The following is a 20,860-nucleotide window of genomic DNA, read 5'->3' on the forward strand; positions in this document are numbered from 1 at the left end:
TAAATGGTTAAAGATATAATACTCACTACATCCAGGTTAAGTGAAGAGGTTTATTTTCAGCATGAGACTTAAGAGAGTACTGAGTTTAGTTTGTTAAGTGAAAAGATAATATAATCACAAATAAGATAAAGTAGATATTAAAGTGTTAATTTTGCCAAAACGAAATGTAAATGATCAATTGACTCGGGATATAAAAAAATATGATTCACCGGAACAAAATTGATGGAGTATATTTTTGATGGATGAAAAGAATACATAAGAATATAACTATCACTACTGGAAAAAGGTCTATTATTCCAAGAACTACTTTATTGCTTGGAAAACGTAATACACCGAGCACCTTCTGAGCACCAAGCTTGCTTGTAAGAACCTCGTCGGTAGCACTTGCGAGCATGAGGCTGAAGTATTTCCGAGCACAATTGTGTGCTCGCTACATGGTGAACAGTCGTGGTTGTCTACTTTGCAAGTTTTCGAGCAGCTATTTTTGCTCAGAAATTTCAAGCCCTATGTGTCGGGCCTTATCTTGTCCTTGTTTGCGGTTTGTCGAGCATCTCTCGTAAGCCTTGATATGCCTAGGCGTTTTCCACATGTCAGTAATCTTTCGACAAGTGAAGTAGACGGGTTTATTATTCTCATTTTTCATTATGTTGATATAACTACTGGATCTATTTCTGCAAAACAATAAAAAAGAAAAGGCAAGTGTTAACAACATCAAATAAATATATGAAAAAGAGTGTTCCAAAGTAGTTGTGCTGGTGACATTCAAGGTAGATTCTATAGACTATTCTGTTGATAAAAAAAAGAATACAATTAAGTAAAACCTTGACAATTCTTTATAGTAATGATTTATACAATCACCTCAAATTCTTTCTAATAAATGTTAATGTCTTCTTCAAAAAGATCTTTTTGAAATATGTTCTTGAAGATATCATGACGTAGATTGGACACAACTTTGAAGTCATACGTAATTCTTCTTTTACAGAGTTTACAATATTCAAGTATAAAAAGTACTTATAATAGAGAACTCACCAAGGGAAAAGAAATAGATCAAAAACAAATGCACGATTAATTTAACTTTGATTATCACACCTTTCCAATTCTTCCAATCATGTATCTGCATCGGCATCATCAAATGGCAATGTCAACTTTCCATCCTTATGGAGATCCGAGAACGCCGTCACAAATACTGAATTAAAGAAATTGGGTAAAAAATGAAGAATAAATAAGTATATTAATACATAGTAATGAATTACTCGCCATAATAAAATTGTTTTTTCAAAAATGGTATTGGTATCACTTCTTCCATGAAATCGGTAGAACTAGACCTCACAGGGCATATCAAAGCTTCTAACCTTTCTCGTGCCAAAGAGTTTCTAAATATCGAAAGCACATGCCCCCATGCTGAATGTCGGCTCAGAAGCAACGCTTGATGTAGGAATATCATGGGTATTTAGCCATTTCTGATAGAATAGAAAAGATAACACCACCACATAAGAATGTCAAAATCCTCACATTCACTGTTATTCATCATGTATTGCTTCTCTGTGTGAAGTAACGGGTGAGCTCAGAGCTACTATCTTCACTGTCATCATCCTCACTAGCAACACAAAGAATGTTACAAGAACTTTTACCAAGAAATCGTAGTAGATCAATCGATCTATTCGACATTTGGGTAGCTAGTGTTGTTAGTGGATGTATTTGGTCCGCCATTGGAGTAAATTCTCTCTTGTACAACTCAAATAAGTCAAAGATTGTACAACTCAAATGAGTCAAAGATTGACTTTCTCAACTCCTCTGCCAACTCATTTGCCAGTGCGTCACCATACATCATCTTCAAACAATAGTGCACATGCTTCATCTTTTGTCTAGGATCCAACATTGCAGCAATGTGCCCTATGTGTCAAGGCCTTATCATGTCCTTGTTTACGGTTTGTCGAGCATCTCTCGTATGCCTTGATATGCTTAGGCGTTTTCCACACGTCAGAGTAATCTTTCGACAAGGCGTCAGTGAAGTAGGCTGGTTTATTATTCTCATTTTTCTATGAGATCAATCCATTCGAGACTATCCAGTTCATCATCTTCCATAGCTTGCGTCATGTGATATATAGGATATCGAACAGCTAATTCACTTTCATTGACTTCCATGCCAATAAATTTTAGAGCAGTTAGGGCGGCCACCTTGAAACAATCGACGTTGGCAGGAGCATTCTTCAATCACCTTCATCATAATTTTTAATAGTTAACTGAACTACTAATGGAATTCAGTACAGTATTCAAGTCTTATGGTTCACAATACATGCAATATATCTCACAGAGTTAGTAAAATACCATACACTATTCAAGTATAAAAGAGTACTTATAATAGAGAACTCACCAAGAGAAAATAAATAGGACTAGTGTATGCACTGGTTTTAATTTTTCCCAGTTATCTTGTGATGTGACTAGCACATCTAGAACATAGCTGCACCAGTTGTAATTCCTTACGTTATTCGTGTCATCAATGTAGTCCAAAATATGGCTACGGCAAGACCCATTCCCTGTTGGCGCAATGAGACGGGAGTCTAATAAATCAGGAACACCTTCTTAAACCATTCAGCTCCATCTGCATCAGCCAGAAGCTGCAATTTCAACTCAGACGGCGTCAAGTTTGTGGCCTTCTTCCCTTGAGCAGCTGCAAGGTCCGCCATAAAATCATTTTTCTTGTGCCTCCCAAACTTTTCAATCGTTAAATCCCCTCTAGGAGGTCCTAAAGTCACGTGCACATCCTCCTCGGATATGTGCAACAGTTCCTCATCGAGATAAATTCCGCATTTGTTTGAATCGAATCTGTCAAGAATCAAATAGCAACTAGCTGCTTTGAATTCAAATTTTCTATTGCTTCAACTAGATGCATGGTCCTTCTTTTCAGAATAATTTTGTTTTTCTCACCCAGTAATCCTCGGACATGATGAACTTTTGTTTTCCCTTGTCCACAGAAGCTGCTTTAGCCATATCTTTATCATGTGTTGATCGCACAAGTTATTAGTCTGGATTTCGTAATACAAAAACAAACAAAAAAATAGTTCTAATTCATGGATGTTTTATAGTTCGCTGTGCATGCATGACATAAAATTATATACTTAATATAGTTCACTAACACACAAAACAATTAAATAACTCACTTTTCTGTGGCTTTTCTTATTGAGGTATGTTCTCCTACCATTTTGATCTCTTCTCATCAGCAGCAGTTTCGTCTAGAGTGATTTTACAACCCCAACACATAGAAGAATTATCTAGAATTGGCTACCTCATTTTTTCTAAAGCAATATAAAACATTAGAAGATTCATTCCTTTCATATGCATATAGAATGATAATAGATTGAACTTATTGCATGAATCTGCAAGTTTATTGAAGGGTGTCAGCTTCGCCTTCATAGAAACCAAACTTCCATTCATAATCTTGGTGTCAGCTCTTCTACTCCTCTAGATCTTTGCCTTCGTCTTAATTTCTTTGGAATATCAGCAGCTTCTAAGAGATTAACAACGTTTCCTATCATTTAAAGAACGTAAAAAAGGATTAATATACTAGTTCACACATAACGAACTTTGTTATAAACAAGAATGATTCACTGTAATATTAATATGTTTCACTCATATGCCAAAACAGTACACTCACATGTCAATATACTAGTTCACTATAAGTTCAATTACATAACTCACCTACCAAAATAGTATATTCACATTCCAATAAACAATATACATTCCTGAAATGCTATTCCAAATGTGACCAGCTAAACCACTCTACATGCCACTTGGCAGCAAGGGTTGAATACCCACAAATATGATTCATTACCCTCATTGGATAGGAGCACAATTCCAAATGTGACAAGCTTACCATAATTGTCCTTTCCCCGTGATCCCATGAACGGGGAGAACATCATGCAATACATGTATCACTCAGACGGGGCATTAATCAGTACATGGCAAACATAATAATGTGTTGAAGCAATATCCAACACATTATACAACACTGTAGCAGTTGTAATACTTTACCGAAGTTGAATATGAACAAAAAAGTTAACATGCAAACTTCGCTTAACTGAAATGCATTATATTACACTATAATGCAAACTGAGAGTGAAATTCATTATCAAGGTTTTACCTATTAGTGTTGTACGTGGAGTCGAATGAGACCACGTCACTATACATTTGATATTTCCACTTGGATACTGCATCGCACCAAAAAAGTGATTTCAACTTATTTGCAGAACTAAGCTCATAGTGGTAAGTGAACTCGTCACACACCTTCTGTTTCCTTCGCATTTCTTCTAACAACATATGTGCATCTATGTTTTCAAACCATGGAAAATTCTGGGGTTCTTCCATTGTGATCTCCACAGTGTCGTAACCAACCAAAAACTCATTCAAGAATTCGAATGTCCTAATTGGGCCAATATTCGCTTTCGTGCAATCCCAAATGATTCTCCTATGCACGTCGCCCAACTTACGACTTAAATGCATGTAGCGTCTAAAAGTAAGTTCAATCATACTATTATTGTGTTTCTCCACAAATTCGTGAACATCATAACCCACAGAACTAACTTCATTGATGTACTTGAGTGGCATTCTAGCCTTACAGTCGCACCTTTTAGATGTACGTCTACACTTGGTAATGAAACCCTTACGTGCGTGAAACTGACCCAATTCAATCCCCACCTTCACTCTCTCCCCCGTTGCAAACTAGATATTGCCAAGTAACAATCTATCGTTTCACTTTGGTTCCACATTTTCGTACATCAAAACCTGTAGTGTGACCATAAGATTCGTAATCTCCTCATCTAATGTATGGAATTTCTTAGCAACGATAGGTCAAAGTTCGTCGGGGCATGCTGGCACATGTAACTAGATCACGTGATAAGAACATCAATTGAATTAGTTGCATGTGTCAGCCTGCCCCGGCAAACTTCAGCATGTCGTTGGTAAGAAATTCAATACATTAGATGAGGGGGATTGTTTCTATGAAGGTTATGGGCGCGCTACTGTTTTGATGTACGTATACGTGGAACCAAAGCGAAAAGAAAGGTTGTTACTTGGCAATACCTTGTTTGCAATAGGGAGGGAGTGAAGGTGGGGATTGAAATTGATCAGATGCATGCACGTGAGGATTTCATTACCAAGCATAGACGTACATCTAAAAGGTGTGATTGTAAGGCGCGAATGTCACTCAAGTACGTCTTTGAGGGTGGTTTGTGTTAGGAAATATGTAGGATACTTTAGGATTAGGAAATCCTTATAGAATGACTTGGATAACTTAGAATCGTGTGTACACTTTCAGATCAAGTATTTTGAGTGTATCAAAATCAATGATCGGATAAGACTAAATTCCTTGGACTGTGTTACTCATTTCTGTCATGTATTTAACCAAAACAACAACCAAACCGTTGCCATTAAACTGCCAAAGCAGTTAATTAACCAAAACTGATCCAAAACAGTTAATAACTGTTTTAAACTGCTAAAACAGTTACCACCAAAACAAAATAGGATAGGAAAAGCTTCAATTGAAACAACCGAATTAATTCCCCAAAATTAAAGTGCTAATACACTAAAATTCCAACATTCCTCCCCTATTTTAGTGTATATATAAGCATGATCAAATTAACAAAACAGAAAACAAAATTATGCATAAATGAAAATATCACAAGGATTGAATTTCCATTTTAGTATATTAATGTACAAATATTCGAATTATAAGAGTGGTCTAAGACTTGAACTCTTACAATTTCTTTGAATATCAGTCTTAAGATACACATAATTTTCAACTAATCAATCCAAACCTGACACCTTAATAACAAGTCTAGTGTCCATATCCTTCAATAAACATTTATAAAACTAAGATTCCATGTTTATATAGGTAGCTTTTCATCTTGTTCTGTCAAAAACAATTTGCCAAAAAAACTATTAAGAAGCAAAACTTCAACCTCTTTTAAACTGACAGAATAATACACATACCTCAGATGGTTTGAACATGTGTCAATCTCACATGTTTAGGCTTTCCACATTGAATTCCACATCTAACATCAAATTAGAAGGAAATTGGGTATCCCAAACAGATAAGATTAGATGGACTTGAGCCCCACCCCTTTAGCAGATTTGATAACTAAATCTTTTGCCAAGCCTTTGGTTAGATGGTCTGCCAGATTTTGTTGTGTCCCGACAAATTCAACTGAAATGACCCCATGAGTGATCAGCTCCCTAACCATGCTATGTCTGACACCTAAATGTCTAGACTTCCCATTGTAAACTTGGCTATACACTTTAGCCAAAGTTGCAGCACTGTCACATCTCATTGAGATAGGTGATATAGGCTTAGGCCACAGAGGAATTTCATATATCAAATTCCTCAGCCATTCTGCCTCCTTTCCAGCTGCAGCAAGTGCCACAAATTCTGATTCCATTGTAGAATTTGTGATACAAGTTTGCTTCTTTGAAGCCCAAGAAATGGCTCCACCTCCCAGCAAGTAAATCCAACCACTAGTAGAGGAATGATCCTCTAGATTGGTTATCCAACTTGCATCCGAATATCCTTCCAAAATTGAGGGATAATCAGAATAACACAAACCATAGTTTATGGTTCCTTTGAGGTACTTGAGTAGCCTCCTCACTGCCTGCCAGTGATGTATGCTAGGATTATGAGTAAACCTACTTAACCTTCCAACAGCAAAAGCAATATCAGGCCTAGTGCTGATCATTGCATACATCAGGCATCCAATTGCTTTAGAATATTCCAATTGGGAAACTGTCTTCCCTTTATTAGGCAAGAGTTTTACATTAGGATCTATAGGTGTTCTAACAGAAGTACAATTTCCATAATTGAACTTCTTCAACACTTTCTCAATGTAATGAGATTGTGTAATAGAAATTCTGTTAGGTGCTTCTCTTATTATCCTAATTCCCAATATGACTTCAGCCTCACCTAAGTCTTTCATAGAAAACTTAGATGATAAGAACTCCTTTGTTTTATCTATTTGGTCTTGGCTAGTACCAAATATAAGCATATCATCCACATAAATACAAATAATGACTCCTTTACCAGATTTGTCAAACTTTGAATAAACACACTTATCAGCCTGATTTAGAAGAAAACCATTTGATAAAATAATGTCATCAAACTTTTGATGCCATTGCTTGGGTGCTTGTTTCAAGCCATATAATGACTTGATCAACTTGCACACCTTGTGTTCATTTCCTGGTAAGGTGTATCCCTCAGGCTGTTTCATATAAATTTCCTCATTCAAATCACCATTCAAGAAGGCTGTCTTGACATCCATTTGGTGAATGAGGAGTTTATGAATAGAAGCCATAGCCACTAGCAATCTGATAGTGGATATTCTAGCCACAGGTGCATAGGTATCAAAATAGTCTATGCCCTCTTTTTGTCTAAATCCTTGAATGACAAACCTAGCTTTGAACTTGTCTATGGATCCATCAACTTTCATCTTTCTTTTAAAGATCCATCTACACCCCAATGGTTTGCAGCCAGGGGGTAAATCAGTTAATTCCCAAGTGTTATTTTGGAGTATAGAATCCATTTCATCATCTATAGCCTCTTTCCAAAATGAGACATCCCTAGATGACATGGCTTCTTTGAAAGTCTTAGGATCCTCTTCAATAATAAAACAATATGGGTACTGGGATTGCAACTCATCCCTTGATCCTTCAATGAGATGGATTTGAAATCCTTCATCCAGGTTACTTTGATTCCTTGGCCTAATACTCCTTCTAACCCAATGTTGGGTTAAAGGTTCCTCTGATTGTTGTTCAGAGATTACCAGTCTGTTTTGTTTTCAGAATTTGAAAACAAATCCTTAGGCCTTGAGATAGATGAGAATCTATTCTCATCAAAGATTGCATCCCTTGACTCTATTACAGAGTTCACAGAAACAGACTTATAATTATTGAAATTACTAACAAGGAATTTCTTGCTAGAGGCATCTTCTGCCATGTATTTAGACTCTAGAGAATCTCAAAGTTCTTTGGATGATTCAGCATTTTGATAAATATCGAAAAGAGAATCAGTCATACCATTAAGGATGTACCCTCTGCACACATAGTCATCATTTTCCCATTTCTGCCTTCTTCTTGTCTGTTCCAGAGACTCCTCCTCTGCAGGCTCAGGCATGGTGGTGGTGAGTACATGAACAACCTTCAGGGTGGTAAGCAAAAAGTGCATCTTCTTTCTCCATCTTCGAAAATCCACTCCTTCAAACTTCTCCAATTTTGTGAATTTTGCAGTCATATCTCTTACAGAATTGTGCCCAGTCATTTTCTTAAATACTTGATCTTTGTTAGGAAATATGTAGGATACTTTAGGATTAGGAAATCCTTACAGAATGACTTGGATAACTTAGAATCGTGTGTACACTTTCAGATCAAGTATTTTGAGTGTATCAAAATCAATGATCGGATAAGACTAAATTCCTTGGACTGTGTTACTCATTTCTGTCATGTATTTAACCAAAACAACAACCAAACCGTTGCCACTAAACTGCCAAAGCAGTTAATTAACCAAAACTGATCCAAAACAGTTAATAAATGTTTTAAACTGCTAAAACAGTTACCACCAAAACAAAATAGGATAGGAAAAGCTTCAATTGAAACAACCGAATTAATTCCCCAAAATTAAAGTGCTAATACACTAAAATTCCAACAGTTTGTTGGTTATGATGTTAACGAATATGTGAGGTACACAATCATAGTATGATTGAACTTCCCTTTTACACGCTACATGCATATAAATCGTAGATTGAGCGAAGTACATAGGAGACTAGGACTGCACAAAAGCGAATATTGGACCAACCATGACATTAAAATTCTTGTCTTGGGAGGCAGACACTGTAGGGATCCCAACTATTTAAGAACTTCGAAATTATGTCCATGGTTTGAAAACTCAGGTGGAAGGTTCGAATGCACAAATGTTGTTAAATGAAATGCGGACGTAAAAGAAGGCGTGTGTCGGTTTCACTTACCACTATGAGCTTGGTTCTGCAAATGAGTTGAAATCATTTTTCTTGTGCGATGCAGTATCTAAGCGAAACTATCAAATGTATAGTGACGTGGTCTCATTCGATGGTTCGGTCTACATAACAACCCTGACAAACGGAAGCAAAACAAAGCTTAGTGTATGCATGAAATTTTTAGAGTAAGATAGTTACGCTTACCACAAGGAAGACTATTGTCAAGTGTAGTATCTACTGCTATATCCAAGTCATTGGTTTTGGACGTCCAATAAAACTGTAATAATGTATCCACGCCAATTGTAGTTATGGACGTTTGACACATCTTCAGTCAAATGCAATATCTCCGGTCTCGGGAATCCATCTACGGGAGTGTCTATCAAAGAATACTCCATCTACACTAGGAATAACTTATTGAACTGGTCACCACCATCTACCTCCTCCAGCATAAGCACCGCAATGTCATCTGCATTCACATATTTCTGCGGCTTATCAAGAGATTTTGCAATCTGTTCCATCCACGACACAATATTATGTCATTTTATCTATTGCATTGGTACTCTTTCTCTAGGAAAACTGCACATCGAGGTCGTCTATGTACTTACAATCAGTCCCAGGCTCTCCTATAGGTAGGCCACAAGCAACTGGATTGAAATACGCTACAAGCCAGTAATCGAGTTTCGGAGGTATGTAGTCCATTTGAAGTTTCGTAGGGCACCGAAGCCCATTTCTATAACAGCCTTCTTTTGCTTTATGTTTAAGAATTCCACAACATTTGTAAACAACTCTGGTGTCATTCTGAAGTGAAGGGCCTTCACCCCATATTTATTTTCACCAACACTGTAAAATGACAGCATTTCAATCATGATTACAAAATATTGCAACTCTAGAAAGCAAAAATTGATACACATTATTACTATATTGTATATGTTGCACTGATATATACTCCCTCTGTCTCACTAGAAATGAAACGTTTCCCTTTTTGGATTGTCCCATTAAAAATGAAACGTTTCTTAAAATAGAAATAACTTTATCTCTACTTTTCCCTCTCTCTTACTTTACTCTCTCTTCTTTAACTCACAAAACAATCCTACATAAAATCCTATGCCGAAAAGCAAACGTTTCATATTTATTGGGACGGAGGGAGTATTTATATTGTTTTCAATAATTAGAACTATCATCAATATCACACATATATGCTACACATCACATTACAGTTTGGGCATACAAATAAACAAATTTGTAACAAGATTATGCATAAAATTGGAATTCTTATATGCTCAACATAGTACATACGAATATAAAACTGGAATTCCCATAGTGCAAGATAGCAAATGGTTTGCACTTCGAATACCTTCAAATATTCTATTGCTCATATGCCTTCGAATACCTTCGAATACCTTCAAATACCTTCAAATGGTGTAGCAATAAATTCATATTATATCTCAAGATTCAATAACAATATTACCTTTTGATCATTGCATAGCCATAGTGGACTTTCCATAAGGCTTATTCAAATTAATAAGCGTAAAATTTCCATCAAGTGAATATTGATTGCAAATTGATAAGATAATCTATCCTTTGTTCCACCAAAATGTATTCTTGAGAAAAAAGGTTGGCCTACTTCAAATTCATCGGGCGCCCCCTCCTCCATGAGATGGTGGGATTGTTGAGAAAGAATGTAATGTGAAAATGAGATTCTATAAATCTACGAAATCTTTGATGAAGTGAGAGAGTTGGCGGCAGAAGAGAACAGGATGACAATTAGGGCTCGAAGAGATAGTTTCTTATAAATATTCACAATACCCAATATTATGAATATTTATGATTGTGAGATTCACATAATTTGATTTATGATTTAAATTAACTATAATGTGAATCAATATATGAAAAGAGAGTTTTAGAAAAATTTATAAGATTGCCATTTAATTTTAAAAATTATATTAAATTAAATATATACTATTTCCTCCGTCCCGGCTAAGATGACATATTACTTAGCCGGCACGGAATTTTAGGAGTTATTGATTAAAGTGTTTAATTGGAGAGAGAGAAGGTGAGTGTAAGTATTAAAGTATATAGATAGAGAAAGATGGATATTTAAATAGGAGTGAGAAAAAGTGGTTGAGTATATTAATTGGAAAGAGAAAGTTACCAAAAAAAGGAAATGTATCATCTTAGTTGGGACAAACTAAAAAGGAAAACGTGTCATCTTAAGCGGGACGAATGAAGTATAATTTAAAGGTTATTAAACAAGTGATTAATGGAGTGAGTGGGTTGGTTTTACGTGGGATTAAGGAGTGGGAGGTTACAATATTTTTACTATATCATTTAATAACACTGAGAAATTGCAACAATATTGGCGTCGCTCAAATCGTCGCGGCGGCATCTTGGTCAAATAACCATGGCGCGCCGGCTCCTACCCCGGCGGCTACGGCTGTTGACGCAGCCGTGGCCGCCGCTGCTGCAGCACCGGTTGAGACCGGTGCTGCGAATGGGGTCCTTCCTGCTAAGGATTCATGCTGTGACGGCGAAAACGTCCAGATTGACGATTCTCATAAGCATAAATACGCTTCATTTTTAATTTTGGATGGCAGCGTTGCGATTCATACTGGTATATTTGTACTAAATTTTTCCGGATCTGAAACTCGGACTTGTGCGTTTGTGAAGAATTGAAGGATTTAGTTTATAATGAAGAGATTTGATTTTAATTTTAAAGTTAATGTATCTTATAAAGAAGTTTTAAAAATGATGAGTAATTTTCTATTGTGTTTAATTCTTTATTGTGATAGATTTTTATCTTCCTACTCCTTGATTTAATGTTTAAACATTATATTATGTGATTTGTTTCAAATTTATTATGCTTTAATGTTGATTTGTATAGATTTTTTATTCTCATATAACTAAAATTGTTACTGTTCATTGTTAATATTAATTTTAATTTTAATTTTATTTAATTAATTAATTTTAAATTAAAAATTAATATTTTAAAAACATATTAATCTGTGCATTGCACAAGCGAGATACTAGTATTTATAATTTCAAACTACTACTATAAATCAAATTATGTGATTCTGAGAAAAAAAAAAGTTAGTTCCTTATATCACTTATTCAGGTATTTGTGTAATCTTTGAGATGAATGACTCAGATCGATGATGCTAATTTTATTTTTCAAGTCGATGATTTTGTTACTATAAACAATTTGGGTGGTTCCACTTCCACTACATATAAATGATCTCCATTGAATTTATTTTTCTAATTTGGTGTTATTTTTACTAAAAGTAAACTAAATTCGAGTTTTAATTCATTAGCATAATAACGACGTCAAATCTTGTTTTAGAAAAATATTTACTATAAAAATAGATTTCAGCATGTAACATGTTCTATTTCTTTGTATAAATTTTATCAACATCGGTCATATGGCTGAAAACTACCAAACCAAATTTAATAGCGTCGCGGGGAATGATCAATTGTTAACTAATCATTTAATTCCTAACTACAATTAATTTAAGGTCATAGGATTTTAGAAAACGTGTGGTCTACAATATGCCATGTGTAATTTTCATTTTTATTAATTAAATCGAAAAAGATAAAAAAAAAACTCCAAAATAGAGTCTTGGATGAAAAATGTCAATATAGTGTTTCGAAAATATCAACACAATGCTTTAAGAATGTTAACTCATTGCTTATATTGACATTTTACATGTATTATATTGACATATTTTATATAGTATATTGACATTTCTGCTGTACGAAAAAATTTAAAAAATTTGAATTTCTTTTTCAAATTTTGACGTTGGAACATATGCATGTAGTATATGGTTGGAATCCTTACAAAATTATCTTTAATTTGATATCTGTTATATGAATTTAAAGTTTTGGAATTTCTTTTAAAAGTTAGTTATAACTAATTTTGTAGTTAATTAACATTAATATCCCTATTAATATTTTTTAGAATTAATTCTATGGCCCTATTGACGTTTTTTGTTGATCATATTGACATTTCGGAGTTGATGATCTAGGTCTTTAATTTGAATATCTAATAACTATTATTTAGTTTTAGTTACCAATTAAGTATTAAGTTAGCAATATAACACTCTCCGTCTATGTAATCCTTAATATTTCTTCAATTGAATGGATTCAATACTAATTTGGTACTAATACAAAACAACAATCACAGAACAGAGTATATATAGCCAGAATAACACAATACAAATGGTGAAATGGATTCAATACTAATTGCATATATAACAGATCGAATAAAACTCCACTCAACCAATAAAGGTGTAGCAATAAATTCATATTATATCTCAAGATTCATTAACAATATAACCTTTTGATTATTGCATAGCCAGAGTGGTCTTGCCGATAATGCTTATTTTAATTAACAAGTGTATAATTTTCAATTTTGATTACTGCATAACCCGAGTGGTCTTTCCGATAATGCTTATTTCAATTAACGAGTGTATAATTTTCAATTAATCATCAATAGTTCGTGTTTTGTTTTACGTTGACTCAAAATAATGAACGGGCAAAATGAACTAAATCAATTATAAGAAGAAGTATTTGTAAACTAATTATGAACAAAATTAAAAGTTAGTATCAATTCTAATGAACTCCTAAATACATTACTTCTTGTAGTCTGCTTCATTTTTTCAACATCGATATTAGTGTGTATGATTGCCTATTCGTAGTATATATGTCTACCCCTTAACTTAAACTCCTAAACACATTACTTTTTCTTTAAGTAGTCCGCTATCATTTTTTCCGTCGATATCATTGTGTATGATTGCGTCTTCGTAGTATGATGTTGTAATGCGTTTGTTGTTGAGGCATTCATCAATGGTGAACAATAATTGGCCATCAAGCAAAAGTATGCCCTTACTTGATTTTTTTCATGCCACAATTCCAATATACTTCGTATTGGCCCTTGTACGATTCCATGTGTCACATTAGATAGACGCCACAGTCTTCAACATTGTTTGTTGTCCTCCATGGCATTGTCATCCTTTGTATTTTAATTGTAGATATCGTTTTGCATTGTGCATGGAGATCAATCTGGGTCAAAAAGTGGTAATAAAACGACATCTTCATATACAAAATAAATACTTCTTCCGTCCCACAAGAATATGCACTCTTTTCTTTTTAGTCCATCCCACACGTATATGCACTTTCTAATTTTGGAAATTCTTTTCTAATGAGGTGGGATACATACTTTAATTATTTTTTCTCACTGCCTCTCTTATTTTACCAATTTTACATTAAACCCGTGTTGAACTCAAAGTGCATATTCTTTGGGGACGGAGAGAGCATGTGTTTATATGTATCTAGTTCATATATGTGCAATAATTTCATTGACTTTTAGGAAAATTCAATCATATGAGAAGTATACAAACCAATGTCTCTGGAATGTCACCATGGTTCGTTGTGAGGTCATTGTCGTCCCCATTTTTTGAATTGTCTTTTACGACTATAATGCTTCTTTTAAAGCAAAAACAAACAGTATAGTAGTGTTCTTAGTACATATTGAAAAGAAGACCTATTGAATGAAGTAATAAAGAAGTAATATAAACTATCTGAATACTGAAGCGTACACTACAAAAGAGGAGGTGTTTACCGAGCACCAAAGTGGTTGGCAAAAAAGGGAAAATGCTCGGTATATCACACTTTACCGAGCACTTTCTGAGTACTTTAGGTGGTTGGTAGTTGCTTCGTCGGCATTTTTTCATCCGAGTGCTTGTTGGTGCTCAACTACCTAGTCAACTAACCCATGCGTCAGTGGTGAGCACCTCATGTGGTCAGTGCTCGGTGTTTTGGAAACAAAACTTAAATAACAATAAAGATAAGATTGTTTAACAAAAACATACTCCCTCTGTCCCTAAAGAATATGCACTATTTTCTTTTTAGTCCGCCCCCAAAGAGTATGAACATTCCAAATTTAAAAATTCTCTTCTACCTAAGAGGTGGAACCTATTCTCCACTAACAATACTTATAAAACTTTCTCTATCTATCTCTTACTTTGATAATAATGCATTAAAACCCATGACAAACCCAAAGTTCATACTCTTTGGGGACGGAGGGAGTATAAAGATAAGATTGTCTTACAAAATTACACTAAACTATATATTTTTCATTTGAACCATTCTTTCATCAAAAAGGCGCATCATTCGATCTTTCCATTTGTTGCTCCTCTTAAGTGCTTCCTCTCGCATTTGTTGCGACCTCCTAGCCGCTTCCTCTCGCATTTGTTGCTCCCTTCTAGCCGCTTCCTCAATCGCCAAGTGCAATTTTCGGATCTGAATCGAATCGGCTTGCACTTTTTCAATTTGCAGCTGCATTTGATCACGATGTTCTTTGACTCGTTGCTCGACCATTTCATCGACCTAGGTAGCATTGACGGAGGCAGAATCCACAGATGAGTAAGTAGCCAATGGGAAGTATATGCTTGTTGCTTGTCCCGCTCCAGAAATTTGTTTTCTTTTCTTCACCTTCCCAAAAAACTCCAAGAAGATGGCTTCATGATCCGGGTTCTCTATTCCTTCAGCCCGTGCCATAACGTCATCCTTCCATTAAACAAACATGAAAAACATTCATAATGTGTAACAACAAAGGGGAAAACCTCACAAGCAACAAGCTCATCATAAAAACGGACAGTTATTGTTGGAACTGCATAGAAAAAGTCTCTGAACGGATTTTATATTGAGTATGTGAACACTCTTCATTGCGGATTTTATACAATTTCAAATTAATCATCCACAAGCTTTTCTCAGCCACCACATCTTTTGACAATTGAAAACATCACCAAATAATATCTTGTTAATTACGTTGACATTTCTATTGATGTCTTATCTTGATAGAATCAATATCAATTTCTATTCAGTCACTCTAACTGAAGATTAAAAAATTTATAGTCTTAATTTAAACGTTCACATATACTGAATGTTTCATAACCAAATGACTCGAAAGTTATCCAAAGTAAATTATTGCCTGTTTCAAATCAATTCTCTAAATTAAGGTCTATGAAAAGAGGCCCAATGAACCAAGACCTCCACAGATCAGCAATCAAACATCTAAAACAATAAGCTAGAACAACAGAAAATAACTATTAGAATTCTTCTGGCAGAAAATGCATTCTAAAACAACATGTCAACATGTCAGAAAATTTCTCATAATATATGAAGCTGAGTTATTAAGAGCACAAGAACCATTAGATGAGCAAACAATAAAGAAAAAAGAATAGAGACAAAGATAAGAAACGACTACTTTTTCATACATATAACAAAATAACGATCTGTAAGGAGGTGAAGAGTGACTTTTGTGGCTTCAAAGAACAGATGTTGCCTAAAGTTAACTCAAGCTTTTAATTTATTAGTTTCGTGATGCTACTGAACTTGTATTCTGATATCCGTAACCAACATTTGATTCAGATTTGGAAAGACACAGCTTGCCCATACTCTGTCTACTACTGGACAAAAGTTGTTATTTACTTATCTCTTTAATGGAATGTCATTTGCATATAGTTTTTGTTAGTAGGAAACTGATATCTAAATTGCTCATCATAAATGTATTCTAAACCTAGCTGTGTGTTGATAAATAAGAGAGAGTGAGAGACGTGCAATGCAATCTAAGGATGAGGAGGGCTCTAAGTATGAGAGCTCTAAGTTTCTCACACAACACAATTAGTCTAACTTTCCATAAAAAACTCTTAAAAGCAATACTGCAAGCAATACTCATAGCATAAGACAACAAATTTAGATAATCACAGACTACAATACCAAATAAAATTTCAGAAATCAAGCCATTTCCAGAAATCAAGCCAAACATGTGAAAAGACTTGCTACAATTTGTTGTGTTCGCTGCGAACACAACTCGCCTTGTTCTTTTGGCCTGGAAACAATTTTCAACATTAAGAAAGTGTAAAAACATTTAAAAACAACAAAAAAATCAAACTAATGAAATGGAGTACTATAATTTTAGAACATAGAATCAAATGCAAAATGTCAAATTTATTTAGAGCATGGGAGGGATCAGTTACACATAACTACATGAATCAATAACCAACATTAAAATTAATTCATCAAACAGAAAAACCAAGCGGTCATTTAATAAAACTCGTAGATTGAATAATGCAATCCTTATTTCTAATTCATGCAATTAGCCTAACTAATCAATCTAATATCCGAGCGCATGACTCATGAGTAATCTAGAAATTTCAGTATAATTCAATCCAAGACTTCATATAAATAGGAGTGATCAAAGATAGTGTAATAATGAATTCATACTTAAACTCAAGATTCAATACGCACCCTATTACCTTATGCTATCGATTTGCATAGCAAGAGTAGTTTTACCGACTGGTAAATTTTCCAATACCGCCCATTCCGACAACTGTGATAGCTGGATAAGATGCTGTTCAAATGGATCAGATAATCCAATCATCATTCCAACAGTAGGAGTAGGTTGGCCTATTCCTACTTCCTCAGGTGTGTTCTCCTCCATCTCATGGAGGGATGGTTATCTCTCAAGCTGGGAATGAATCTGGGAATGAGATCCTATAAATATGTGAATAGTTTGATGCTTGGCGGCGCAAGAGAAGAATTAGGGCTCACTGTTTATATATTTTTTCACTTTCATAATATTTCTAATGTATTTTAATATTGGCATATTTTAAAATGATGAATTAATGACATAACCATATATATCTTCTGATATCCCTGCCGTACATCAATTTGTATTCCTCACATGAAAGTCATATTTTCGGATGACCATTTTTAGATTAACCATTTCTTCAATTTTCAATAACGAGACTCCCTTCGTGGTGCCACGATAAACTGGAAAAGTTAATAAAATATAACATTCATTTTTTTATATTTGTTTTATAATAAAATGTGATTGAAGTGAATTAGTGAAATGTGAGACTTACTTATCAATAAAAATAAAATGTAATTCTTATTGTGGTACTGACCAAAATGATAAAATGTGACTCTTATTATAGGACGGAAAGAATATTTTATTATTCAGTCACTGTGATGATTTGAACTTTGATCTATAAAATGATGAATTTGATGAAATGAATAGACATAAGATACAAAAAAATATTTCATCACTCTTTAAAAATTTGTCACTTATTTTTATTTTCGTTCATTTTTAAAAATTTGTCTCATTTCACTTTTATCATTTTTAATAGTGGATCTTCCATTCCACTAATTCATTTCCACTAACATTTTATTATAAATAAAACTAAATATATAAAAGTATGAATCACATGTCACTAATTTTTTCAACTCACTTTCTATTACATTTTTTAAAACCTCAGATGATGATAAATTATTATGGACTGGTGGAGTAGGATATATGTTTCTAATAAGTATTTATGAAATCGATTCAAAGTGAAATTGTACGGTTTGAAAAAAACAATTTGATTGCTTGTGTTTTTAAAAGGACAATTAGTCGGTTTCTCTGCGTCCCCAAAATTGAAACTCACGTTGCTAAATTAAAATTGGTTTGTCAATTAAATCTATGGCAATTGATCATTAATATCATAATGTTTGGTCAAATTTCAAAATTAAAGCTGAAGTGTCAATAAAACAAAATTAACGTCACATCCACTTCTTGTCTACCAAATCCCCTCAAGAAATAAAACCATCATCTAATTTTGAAAACACTTTAACAAAGAATGATGGAAGACAGAGATATAAAATGATAGTCTAATAAGGTAAAATTGTTTTGAGAACACTAGTAGAATGAGACCACATCATCTTACATTTGATAGTTCCGCTAGGATACTGCATCACACCAAAAAAGTTATTTTAACCCATCTGCACCTAAGCTTGTAGTGGTAAGTGAACTCGTCACACATCTTCTTTTTCCTCAGCATTTCGTCTAACAACATATGTGCATCAGAGCCTTTTCCACATGTTTTCAAACCATGGACACAATTCTGAAGTTCTTCCACCGTGATCCCCCACAGTGTCGTAACCAATTAAAAACTCGTTCAAGACTTTGAACGTCATAGTTAGGCCATTATCCGCTTTCGTGCAATCCCATATGGTTCTCATATGTACGTCGCCCAACTTACGATTTAAATGCATGTAACGTCTAAAAGTAAGTTCAATCATGCTATGATTGTGTTCCTCCACAAATTTGTGAACAACATAACCCACAAATATAGCATCAGGGATGTACTGGAGTGACATTCTAGCCTTACAGTTGCACCTTTTAGATGTACCTCTAAGCTTGGTAATGAAATGCTCACGTGCGTGCTTCTAACCCATTTCAATCCCCACATTCACTCCCTCCCCATTGCAAGCTAGGTATTGTCAAGTAATAACCTCTCGTTTCGCTTTGGTTCCACGTTTTTATCATCAGAACCCAGTAGTGTGACCATAAGGTTCACAGAAAGCAATCCCCCCATCTAATGTACAGAATTTCTTAGCAACGTTAGGTCAAAGTTCGTCGGGGCATGCTGCACACATGCAACTGGATCACATGATAAAACATCAATTGAATTAGTCGCATGTGAGTCAGCATGAGGGGACTGCTTCCTACGAAGGTATGGGCGCGCTACTGGTTTTGATGTACGTAAACGTGGAACCAAAGCGAAAAGAGAGGTTGTTACTTGGCAATATGTTCTTTGTACTAAGGAGGGAGTGAAGGTAGAGATTGAAATGGATCAGATGCATACACATGAGGTTTCATTACCAAGCGTAGACGTACATCTAAAAGGTGCTGTAAGGCGTGAATGTCACTTAAGTACGCCTGTTGTTCACAAATTTGTGAGGTACGCAACCATAGTATAATTGAACTTCCTTTTACGCGCTACATGCATATAAATTGTAGGTTGAGCGAAGTACATAGGATATTCATATGGGACTGCACAAAAGCGAATATTGGACCAACCATGACATTTAAATTCTTGAACGAGTTTTTTGGAGGCTATGACACTTCAGTGTGGAAGAACTTCGTATTTATGTCTATGGTTTGAAAAATTATGTGAAAGGTTATAATGCACAAAATGTTGTTAGATGAAATGCGGAGGAAAAAGAATGTGTGTGCTGGTTTCACTTACCAATATGAGCTTGGTTCTGCAAATGAGTTGAAATTGCTTTTCTAGTGCGATGCAGTATCCAAGAGAAACTATCAATTTTATAGTGATGTGGTCCCATTCGATGGTTCAGTCTACATAACACCCCTAACAAACGGAAGCAAAACAAAGCTTAGTGTATGCATGACATTTTTAGATAGTGTAAGACAGTTACGCTTACCACAAGGAAGACTATTGGTCGAGTGTAGTATCTTCTACTAGATTCGAGCCATCAGTTATGCACGTCCGATAAAAATATATTAACATATCCGCATCAATTGTAGTTGTGGGAGTTTGACACATCTTCAGTCAAATGCAATATCTTCGGTATCGGGAAGCCATCCATGGGAGTTTCTATCAAAGAATACTCCATCTACACTAGGAATAACTTATTGAACTGGCCACCACCATCTACTTCCTCCAGCATAAGCACCGCAATGTCATCCGTATTCACATATTTTCGCGGCTTATCAAGAGATTTTGCAATCTGTGCCATCCACAACACATTATTCTGCCATTTTATCTGTTGCATCGGTACTCTTTCTCTAGGAAAACTGCACCATCAACGTCGTCAATGTGCTTACAACAGTCCTTGACTCTTCTATAGATAGGCCACAAGCAACTGGATTGAAATATGCTGCAAGCCAGTAACCAAGTTTCAGAGGTTGTAGTCCATTTTGAAGTTTAGTAGGGCACCGAAGCCCGTTTCTATAACAAGCCTTCTTCTACTTCATGCTTAAGAATTCCAAAACATTTGTAAGAGCATGGTCTTCACCCCTTTATTTA

General features: G+C 34.9%; 1 long non-coding RNA gene and 1 pseudogene across 1 annotated transcript; both read right to left on the reverse strand.

The window, feature by feature from the left end:
• Nucleotides 1-5,887: 5,887 nt before the first annotated feature.
• Nucleotides 5,888-6,749, reverse strand: LOC148932781 (secreted RxLR effector protein 161 pseudogene; annotated as a pseudogene).
• An 8,114-nt stretch (nt 6,750-14,863) lies between these two features.
• Nucleotides 14,864-17,611, reverse strand: LOC148932782 (uncharacterized). Its single transcript, XR_016135152.1, has 2 exons — nt 17,306-17,611; nt 14,864-15,554 (listed from the first exon to the last, which is right to left on the reverse strand). It is a non-coding gene; the product is annotated as an uncharacterized LOC148932782 (long non-coding RNA).
• Nucleotides 17,612-20,860: the final 3,249 nt, after the last annotated feature.

The sequence above is a fragment of the Salvia hispanica genome, chromosome 2, assembly GCF_029641045.1.
Source record: "Salvia hispanica isolate PSC_SH4W2 chromosome 2, Shi_PSC_v1, whole genome shotgun sequence".
Lineage (NCBI taxonomy): Eukaryota > Viridiplantae > Streptophyta > Magnoliopsida > Lamiales > Lamiaceae > Salvia > Salvia hispanica.